This window comes from Triticum aestivum, chromosome 2A (genome assembly GCF_018294505.1).
Source record: "Triticum aestivum cultivar Chinese Spring chromosome 2A, IWGSC CS RefSeq v2.1, whole genome shotgun sequence".
Taxonomy (NCBI): domain Eukaryota; kingdom Viridiplantae; phylum Streptophyta; class Magnoliopsida; order Poales; family Poaceae; genus Triticum; species Triticum aestivum.
Genome location: NC_057797.1, coordinates 619,447,428 through 619,459,414, shown reverse-complemented (window position 1 = coordinate 619,459,414; position 11,987 = coordinate 619,447,428).

Below are 11,987 nucleotides of genomic sequence, written 5' to 3'. Positions count from 1 at the left end.
TCTCTCTCTCTCTCTCTCTCTTGTTTTTGATTTGGCACGATCTTGATGTATCGCGAGCTTTGCTATTATAGTTGGATCTTATGATGTTTCTCCCCCTCTACTCTCTTGTAATGGATTGAGTTTTTCCCTTTGAAGTTATCTTATCGGATTGAGTCTTTAAGGATTTGAGAACACTTGATGTATGTCTTGCATGTGCTTATCTATGGTGACAATGGGATATTCACATGATCTACTTGATTTATGTTATGGTGATCAACTTGCGAGTTCTGTGACCTTGTGAACTTAAGCATAGGGGTTGGCACACGTTTTCGTCTTGACTCTCCGGTAGAAACTTTGGGGCACTCTTTGAAGTTCTTTGTGTTGGTTGAATAGATGAATATGAGATTGTGTGATGCATATCGTATAATCATACCCATAGATATCTGAGGTGACATTGGAGTACCTAGGTGACATTAGAGTTTTGGTTGATTTGTGTCTTAAGGTGTTATTCTAGTACGAACTCTAGGATAGATTGAACGGAAAGAATACCTTCGTGTTATTTTACTACAGACTCTTGAATAGATCGATCAGAAAGGGTAACTTTGAGGTGGTTTCGTACCCTACAATAATCTCTTCGTTTGTTCTCCGCTATTAGTGACTTTGGAGTGACTCTTTGTTGCATGTTGAGGGATTGTTATATGATCCAAGTATGTTATTATTGTTGAGAGAACTTTCACTAGTGAAAGTATGAACCCTAGGCCTTGTTTCCTAGCATTGCAATACCGTTTTCGCTCACTTTTATCATTAGTTACCTTGCTGTTTTTATATTTTTAGATTACAAAAACCTATATCTACCTTCCATATTGCACTTGTATCACCATCTCTTCGCCGAACTAGTGCACCTATACAATTTACCATTGTATTGGGTGTGTTGGGGACACAAGAGACTCTTTGCTATTTGGTTGCAGGGTTGTTTGAGAGAGACCATCTTCATCCTACGCCTCCCACAGATTGATAAACCTTAGGTCATCCACTTGAGGGAAATTTGCTACTGTCCTACAAACCTCTGCACTTGGAGGCCCAACAACGTCTACAAGAAGAAGGTTGTGTAGTAGACATCAAAAGCCGCCGGCGTTGTGAGGAAGCCAGCGCCATCGCATGGAAGCCAGCGGCATCTAACGCCTCTGGTTGAAAGCAACCGATGAACTTTTATTTTGAGGCACCTAACTTATAGGGCGGGGCAAGCCAGCGACATTGTGATGAAGATCTAACGGCTCTGGTTGAAAGTGACTGATGTACTTTTATTTCCAGGTACCTAACTTATAGTCGGTCCTGAGCAAATCAGACAAGATCACCCACAGGTTCGTCTGGCAAAAAAGATGATCATGATCATACGTCTCGAGGGCACTCTTTGGTTAATCGGAAAATAGTGTGCTCGCCAAAGCACTTGGGTGGCCTTGGTATTGTCGACATTGATATATTTGGACGTGCTTTGTGTCTCCTTTGGCCTTGGCTGCAATGGACCGACCCTAACAGACCTTAGGTGGAATCTCGGCTTCTGTGCGACCAAACTGACATAGAAAATTTTCCAGGCCTTCACCACCATTACCACCGAAGATGTCCATGGTGAACTTTTCTCGCACAAAAATTGGAAGCCCCCCTCAACTCATTGGCATCAGGGCTCTTCAAGATTGCATCTAGAAAGCACAAAACGGTGCACCATGAGCTGAATGGGGGTAACTGGATCGGAGCAGTTGCAAAGCTGCATTCCACAACTCAACTATGGGAATTCGTCACCCTTTGGATCTGGATCACCAGTTCAAGCTCTCACCAAACTGAGGATGAAATGATCGAGAGGCCGCATGGAGCGCGCTAGGGTGAGAGATGAGTCGGAGATTACAAAATTAAGCTTAACTTCCAATTTTAGGGCTAATGTGAATAAACTGAGTTCTCTACAAATGGAATCTATATATGGTGAGAACCTATATGACAAGCAAGCTAATACACAAGATAAGATAGAACACCAAGCTAGCTAGCAAGCAAACACAAGTACTATGTGAACACACATATGTACCAATTGCTAATCTCTGCTAGAGAGGTGCGAAAGCTAAAACTCCCAAATGCCACCAAGTGGCTCACCCTAGTCTCCCTTGGAGTCACCCTAATGGATGAGCCTAAAATCACTCATGGTTGGTATTGAAAGCGACCATCAGACTTTTTAATGTTGGGGAACATAGCATGCAATTTCAAAAATTTCCTACGATCACGCAAGATCTATCTAAGAGATGCATAGCAACGATAGGGGGAGAGTGTGTCCACGTACCCTCGTAGATCTAAAGCGAAAGCGTTTGACAATGCGGTTGATGTAGTCGAACTTCTTCTCATTCTGACCAATCAAGCACTGAACGTACGACACCTCTGAGTTCTGCACACGTTCAGCTCGATGATGTCCCTCGAACTCTTGATCCAGCAAAGTGTCGAGGGAGAGTTCTGTCAGCACGACGGCGTGGTGACAGTGATGGTGAAGTGATCCGCGCAGGGCTTCGCCTAAGCACTACGTGAATATGACCAGAGGCGTAAACTTTGGAGGGGGGCGCCGCACACGGCTAACAATGTTTGTTGTGTGTTCTAGCGGTGCCCCCTCATATATATAGGTTGGAGGGGAGGAGAGGCAGCCAAGGGGGCGCCCCAAGTAGGAGGAATCCTACTTGGGCACCTCCCAATTCGGCCTCCCCCTTTCATATTCCTATTCGAAGTAGGAAGGGAAGAGGGGGAAGGGGGGATCCTATTCCCTTTTTCCTTTCCTCCTTCCCCTTTCCTTCTCCAATTTGGCCAGCCCATATGGGGGGGGGCACACCAGCCCCTTAATGGCTGGTGTGTTTCCCCTCTTGGTCCATAAGGCACATATAGTTTGCCTGGGGGTAGTCTGGAACCCCTTCCAATGACCCGATACGTACCTGGTACCCCCAGAACACTTCCGTGTCCAAATACTATCGTCCTATATATGAATCTTTACCTCTCGACCATTTCAAGACTCCTCATCATGTCTGTGATCTCATCCAGGACTCCGAACAACATTCGGTCACCAAATCACATAACTCATATAATACAAAATCATCATCAAACGTTAAGCGTGCGGACCCTACGGGTTCGAGAACTATGTAGACATGACCGAGACACCTCTCCGGTCAATAACCAAAAGTGGAACCTGGATGCTCATATTGATTCCCACATATTCTACGAAGATCTTTATCGGTCGTACCGTAATGACAACATACGTTATTCCGTTTGTCATCGGTACGTTACTTGCCCGAGATTCGATCATCGGTATCTCCATACCTAGTTCAATCTCATTACTGGCAAGTCTCTTTACTCGTTCCATAATGCATCATCCCGCAAATAACTCATTAGTAACATTGCTTCCAAGGCTTATCATGATGTGCATTGTCGAGAGGGCCCGGAGATACCTCTCCGATACTCAGAGTGACAAATCCTAATCTCGATCTATGCCAACCCAACAAACACCTTCGGAGATACCTGTAGAGCATCTTTATAATCACCTAGTTACGTTGTGACGTTTGATAGCACACAAGGTATTCCTCCGGTATTCGGGAGTTGCATAATCTCATAGTCGAAGGAATACGTGCATTTGACATGAAGAAAGCAATAGCAATAAAACTTAATGATCATTATGCTAAGTTAACAGATGGGTCTTATCCATCACATCATTCTCCTGATGATGTGATCCCGTTTATCAAATGACAACACATGTCTATGGTTAGGAAACTTAATCATCTTCGATCAACGAGTTAGTCTAGTAGAGACTTACTAGTGACACTGTGTTTTGTCTATGTATCCACACATGTATCAAGTTTCCGGTTAATACAATTCTAGCATGAATAATAAACATTTATCATGATATAAGGAAATATAAATAAAACTTTATTATTGCCTCTAGGGCATATTTCCTTCAGTCTCCTACTTGCACTAGAGTTAATAATCTAGTTCACATCACCATGTGATTTCACACAAATTCACATCGTCATGTGATTAACACCCATAGTTCACATCACCATGTGAGCAACACCCAATAAGGTTTACTAGAGTCAATGATGTAGTTGTTGGGGAACACAGTAATTTCAAAATTTCCTACGCACATGCAAGAACATGGTGATGCATAGCAACGAGAGGGGAGAGTATTGTCTACATACCCTCGTAGACCGTAAGCGGAAGTGTTATGACAACGCGGTTGATGTAGTCATATATCTTCACGGTCGACCGATCCTAGTACCGAAAGTACGACACCTCCGCAATCTGCACATGTTCGGCCCGATGATGTCCCACGAACTCACGATCTAGCAGAGTGTCGAGGGAGAGCTTCGTCAACACGACGACATGATGACGGTGATGATGATGCTACTGGAACAGGGATTCGCCTAAGCACCGCTACGATATGAGCGAGGTGGATTATGGTGGAGGGGCGCACCGCACACGGCTAAGAGATCAATGATCAACTTGTGTGTCTATGGGGTGCCCCCTGGCCACGTATATAAAGGATGGAGGGAGGAGGAGGCTGGCCCTCATAGGGCATGCCCAAAGTGTGGAGTCCTACTAGGACTCCCTAGTCCTAGTAGGATTCCACCTCCTACATGGAATAGGAAAAAGGGAAGGGAGAAGGAAGGAAGGGGGCACCCCCTTTCCCTAGTCCAACTCGGACCAGTCCGTGGGGAAGGGGCGCGGCCACCCTTAAGGCCTTTCTCTCCTTTCCCGTATGGCCCATTAAGGCCCAATACGAATTCCCGTAACTCTCCGGTACTCCGAAAAATACCCGAATCACTCGGAACCTTTCTAATGTTCGAATATAGCCTTCCAATATATCGATCTTTATGTCTCGACCATTTAGAGACTCCTCGTCATGTCCCCGATCTCATCCGGGACTCTGAACAAACTTCGGTCATCAAATCACATAACTCATAATACAAATCGTCAGCAAACGTTAAGCGTGCGGACTCTACGGGTTCGAGAACTATGTAGACATGACCGAGACACATCTCCGGTCAACAACCAATAGCGGAACCTAGATGCTCATATTGGCTCCTACATATTCTACGAAGATCTTTATCGGTCAGACCGCATAACAACATACGTTGTTCCCTTTGTCATAGGTATGTTACTTTCCTGAGATTCGATCGTCGGTATATCAATACCTAGTTCAATCTCGTTGCCGGCAAGTCTCTTTACTCGTTCCGTAATGCAACATCCCGTAACTAACTCATTAGTCACATTGCTTGCAAGGCTTATAGTGATGTGCATTACCGAGAGGCCCAGAGATACCTCTCCGATACATGGAGTGACAAATCCTAATCTCGTTCTATGCCAACTCAACAATCACCATCGGAGACACTTGTAGAGCATCTTTATAATCACCCAGTTACGTTCATCATACCAAGCTTTACTAAATATTCATAACGTCTGTATCTGCTCCTGCAATAGGTCCATCACCTAGCGGTGCATCAAGGACATAATTCTTGTGTGTAGCAATGAGGATAATCCTCATATCACGGACCTAGTCTGCATCATTGCTACTATCATCTTTCGACATAGTTTTTCTAGGAACATATAAAAAATAAACGGGGAGCTACATCGTGAGCTATTGATCTACAACATAGTTATGCAAATACTATCAGGACTAAGTTCATGATAAATTAAAGTTCAATTAATCATATTACTTAAGAACTCCCACTTAGATAGACATCCCTCTAGTCATCTAAATGATCACGTGATCCAAATCAACTAAACCACGTCCGATCATCACGTGAGATGGAGTAGTTTTCAATGGTGAACATCACTATGTTGATCATATCTACTATATGATTCATGCTCGACCTTTCGATCTCTGTGTTCCGAGGCCATATCTGCATATGCTAGGCTCGTCAAGTTTAACCCGAGTATTCCGCGTGTGCAAAACTGGCTTGCACCCGTTGTATGTGAACATAGAGCTTATCACACCCGATCATCATGTGGTGTCTCGGCACGACGAACTGTCGCAATGGTGCATACTCAGTGAGAACACTTATACCTTGAAATTTAGTGAGAGATCATCTTATAATGCTACCGCCAAACTAAGCAAAATAAGATGCATAAATGATAAACACCACATGTAATCAAAATATTTGACATGATATGGCCATGATCATCTTGCGCCTTTGATCTCCATCTCCAGAGTACTGTCATGATCTCTATCGTCGCCGGCATGACACCATGATCTCCATCATCTTGATCTTTATGAACGTGTCATCACATGGTCGTCTCGCCAACTATTTCTCTTGCAACTATTGCTACCACATAGCGATAAAGTAAAGCAATTATTTGGCGCCTGCATCTTATGCAATAAAGAGACAACCATAAGGCTTCTGCGAGTTGTCGATAACTTCAACAAAACATGATCATCTCATACAACAACTTATATCTCATCACATCTTGACCATATCACATCACAACATGCCCTGCAAAAACAAGTTAGACATCCTCCACTTTGTTGTTGCAAGTTTTACGTGGCTGCTACGGGCTGAGCAAGAACCGTTCTTACCTACGCATCAAAAACCACAACACGGTATAGTGATTGCTTTTTGATCTTTAGAAAGAACCCTGTTCATTGAATCCGATTAAACTAAAGTTGGAGAAACATACACCCACTAGCCACCTGTGTGCGAAGCACATCGGTAGAACCAGTCACGCGTAAGCGTACGCGTAATGTCGGTCTGAGCCGCTTCATCCAACAATACCGCCGAATCAAGAATCAACTAGTGACGACAAGCAATATGTATATACCCACGCCAACAACTCCTTTGTGTTCTACTCGTGCATATAACATCTACACATAAACCTGGCTCTGATGCCACTGTTGGGGAACGCAGTAATTTCAAAAATTTCCTACGCACACGCAAGAACATGGTGATGCATAGCAACGAGAGGGGAGATTATTGTCTACGTACCCTCGTAGACCGTAAGCGGAAGCGTTATGACAACGCGGTTGATGTAGTAGTATGTCTTCACGATCGACCGGTCCTAGTACCGAAAGTATGACACCTCCGCAATTTGCACACGTTTGGATCGGTGGCGTCCCATGAACTCACGATCCAGCAGAGTGTCGAGGGAGAGCTTTGTCAGCAGGACGGCGTGATGACGGTGATGATGATGCTACCGGAACAGGGCTTCGCCTAAGCACCGCTATGATATGACCGAGGTGGATTATGGTGGAGGGGGGCACCGCACACGGCTAAGAGATCAATGATCAACTTGTGTGTCTATGGGGTGCCCCCAGACCACGTATATAAAGGATGGAGGGAGGAGGAGGCCGACCCTCATAGGGCACTCCCAAAGTGTGGAGTCCTACTAGGACTCCCTAGTCCTAGTAGGATTCCACCTCCTACATGGAATAGGAAAAAGGGAAGGGAGAAGGAGAAGGAAGGAAGGGGGCGCCCCCTTTCCCTAGTCCAATTGGGACCAGTCTATGGGGAAGGGGCGCGGCCACCCTTGAGGCCATTCTCTCCTTTCCCGTATGGCCCATTAAGGCCCAACACGAATTCCCGTAACTCTCCGGTACTCCGAAAAATACCCGAATCACTCGGAACCTATTCGATGTTCGAATATAGCCTTCCAATATATCGATATTTACGTCTCGACCATTTCGAGACTCCTCGTCATGTCCCCAATCCCATCCGGGACTCCGAACAAACTTCGGTCATCAAATCACATAACTCATAATAAAAATCGTCACAGAATGTTAAGCATGAGGACCCTACGGGTTCGAGAACTATGTAGACATGACCGAGACACATCTCCGGTCAATAACCAATAGCGGAACCTGGATGCTCATATTGGCTCCTACATATTCTATGAAGATCTTTATCGGTCAAATGCATAACAACATACGTTGTTCCCTTTCTCATCGATATGTTACTTGCCCGAGATTCGATCTTCGGTATCTCAATACGTAGTTCAATCTCGTTACCGGCAAGTCTCTTTACTCGTTCCGTAACGCAACATCCCGTAACTAACTCATTAGTCACATTGCTTGCAAGGCTTATAGTGATGTGCATTACCGAGAGGGCCCAGAGATACCTCTCCGATACACGGAGTGACAAATCCTAATCTCGATCTATGCCCACTCAACAAACACCATCGGAGACACCTGTAGAGCACCTTTATAATCACCCAGTTACGTTGTGACGTTTGATAGCACACAAGGTATTCCTTCAGTATTCAAGAGCTGCATAATCTCATAGTCTAGGGAACATGTTTAACTCATGAAGAAAGCAATAGCAATGAAACTGTAATGACCATAATGCTAAGCTAACGCATGGGTCTTGTACATTACATCATTCTATAATGATGTGATCCCGTTCATAAAATGACAACACATGTCCATGGCTAGGAAACTTAACCATCTTTGATTAATGAGCTAGTCAAGTAGAGGCATACTAGGGACACTCTGTTTGTCTATGTATTCACACATGTACTAAGTTTCCGGTTAATACAATTCTATCATGAATAATAAACATTTATAATGATATTAGGAAATATAAATAACAACTTTATTATTATCTCTAGGGCATATTTCCTTCAGTCTCCCACTTGCACTAGAGTCAATAATCTAGTTCACATCGTCATGTGATTTAACACCAATAGTTCACATCTTTATGTGATTAGTTCACATCTCCATGTGACTAACACCCAAAGGGTTTACTAGAGTCAATAATGTAGTTCACATCGCTATGTGATTAACACCCAAAGAGTGATCATGTTTTGCTTGTGAGAGAAATTTAGTTAATGGGTCTGCCACATTCAGAGCCATATGTATTTTGCAAATTTTCCATGTCTACAATGCTTTGCATGGAGCTACTCTAGCTAATTGCTCCCACTTTCGATATATATCTGGATCGAGACTTAGAGTCATCCAGATCGGTTGTCAAAGCTTGCATCGACGTAACTCTTTACGTCGAACTCTTTGTCACCTCCATAACTGAGAAACATTTCCTTATTCCACTAAGGATACTTTTGACCGCTGTCCAGTGATCCACTCCTGGATCACTATTGTACCCTCTTGCCAAACTTATGGTGAGGTACACAATAGGTCTGGTACACAACATAGCATACTTTATAGAACCTATGACTGAGGCATGGGGAATGACTTTTCATTCTCTTTCTATTTTCTGCCGTGGTCGAGTTTTGAGTCTTTACTCAACTTTACACCTTACAACACAGGCAAGAACTCCTTGTTTGACTTTTCCATTTTGAACTACTTCAAAATCTTGTCAAGGTATGTACTCATTGAAAATATATCAAGCGTATTGATCTATCTCTATAGATCTTGATGCTCAATATGTAAGTAGCTTCATCGAGGTCTTTCTTTGAAAAACTCTTTTCAAACACTCCTTTATGCTTTCCAAAAAATTCTACATTATTTCCGGTCACCAATATGTCATTCACATATACTGATGAGAAATGACGTAGTGCTCCCACTCATTTTCTTGTAAATACAGGCTTTACCGCAAGTCTGTATAAAACCATATGCTTTGATCACTTTATCAAAGTATATACTCCAACTCCGAGATGCTTGCACCAGTCCATAGATGGATCGCTGGAGCTTGCACACTTTGTTAGCACCTTTAGGATTGACAAAACCTTCTTGTTGCATCATATACAACTCTTCTTTAAGAAATCCATTAAGGAATGCAGTTTTGAAATCCATTTGCCAGATTTCATAAAATGTGGCAATTGCTAACATGATTCGGACAAACTTAAGCATCGCTATGAGTGAGAAAATCTCATCATAGTCAACATCTTGAATTTGTTGAAAACCTTTTGCGACAATTCGAGCTTTGTAGATAGTAACACTATCAGTGTCCGTCTTCCTCTTGAAAATCCATTTATTCTTAATGGCTCACCGATCAACGGGCAAGTCAATCAAAGTCCATACTTTGTTCTAATACATGGATCTCATCTCAGATTTCATGGCTTCAAGCCATTTCGTGGAATCTGGGCTCATCAGCGCTTCCTCATAGTTCACATGTTCGTCATGGTCAAGTAACATGACCTCCAGAACAGGATTACCGTACCACTCTGGTGCGGAACGTATTCTGGTTGATCTACGAGGTTCGGTAGTAACTTGATCTGAAGTTTCATGATCATCATCATTAACTTCCTCACTAGCTAATTGGTGTAGGAATCACTAGAACCGATTTCTGTGATGAACTACTTTCCAATTCGGGAGAAGGTACAATTACCTCATCAAGTTTTACATTCCTCCCAATCACTTCTTTCGAGAGAAACTTCTTCTCCAGAAAGGATCCATTCTTAGCAATGAATATCTTGCCTTCGGATCTGTGATAGAAGGTGTACCCAATAGTTTCCTTTGGGTATCCTATGAAGACACATTTCTCCGATTTGGGTTCGAGCTTATCAGGTTGAAACTTTTTCACATAAGCATCATAGCCCCATACTTTAAGAAATGACAGCTTAGGTTTCTTGCTAAACCACAGTTCATATGGTGTCGTCTCAACAGATTTAGATGATGCCCTATTTAACATGAATGCAGCTGTCTCTAATGCATAACCCCAAAACGATAGTGATAAATTGGTATGAGACATCATAGATTGCACCATATCTAATAAAGTATGGTTATGAAGTTCGGACACACCATTACGCTGTGGTGTTCCAGGTGGCGTGAGTTGCGAAACTATTCCACATTGTTTCAAATGAAGACCAAACTCGTAACTCAACTATTCTCCTCCACGATCAGATCGCAGAAACTTTATTTTCTTGTTATGATGATTTTCCACTTCACTCTGAAATTCTTTGAACTTTTCAAATGTTTCAGACTTATGTTTCATCAAGTAGATATACCCATATCTGCTCAAATCATCTGTGAAGATCAGAAAATAACGATACCCGCCGCGAGCCTCACCACTCATCGGATTTCATACATCGGTATGTATTTACAATAAGTCAGTTGCTTGCTCCATTGTTTCGGAGAACAGACTTTTAGTCATCTTACCCACGAGGCATGGTTCGCAAGCATCAAATGATTCATAATCAAGTGATTCCAAAAGCCCATTAGCATGGAGTTTCTTCATGCGCTTTACACCAATATGACCTAAACGGCAGTGCCACATATAAGTTGCACTATCATTATTAACTTTGCATCTTTTGGCTTCAATATTATGAATATGTGTATTACTATGATCGAGATTCAATAAACCATTCACCTTGGGTGTATGACCTCAGAAGGTTTTATTCAAGTAAACATAATAACAATTATCCTTGACTTAAATGAATAACCGCATTGCAATAAACATGATCCAATCATATTATGCTCTACGCAAACACCAAATAACATTTATTTTAGGTTCAACACTAATCTAGAAGGTAAAGGGAGTGTGCGATGGTGATCTTATCAACCTTGGAATCACTTCCAACTCACATCATCACCTCGCCCTTAACTAGTCTCTATTTATTTTGCAACTCCCGTTTCGAGTTACTACTCTTAGCAACTGAACCAGTATCAAATACCGAGGGGTTGCTATAAACACTAGTAAAGTACACATCAATAACATGTATATCCAGTATACCTTTGTTCACTATGCCATCCTTCTTATCCGCCAAGTATCTAGGGCAGTTCCACTTCCAGTGACCATTTCCTTTGCACTAGAAGCACTCAGTTTCAGGCTTGGGTCTAGCTTTCGGATTCTTCATGGGAGCGGCAACTTGCTTGCTATTATTCTTTGAAGTTCCTCTTTCTTTCCCTTTGCCCTTTGTCTTGAAACTAGCGGTCTTGTTAACCATCGACACTTGATGCTATTTCTTGATTTCTATCTTCGCCGATTTCAGCATTGCGAAGAGCTTGGGAATTACTTTCGTCATCCCTTGCATATTATAGTTCATCACGAAGTTCCAGTAACTTGGTGATAGTGACTAGAGAACTCTGTCAATCACTATCTTATCTG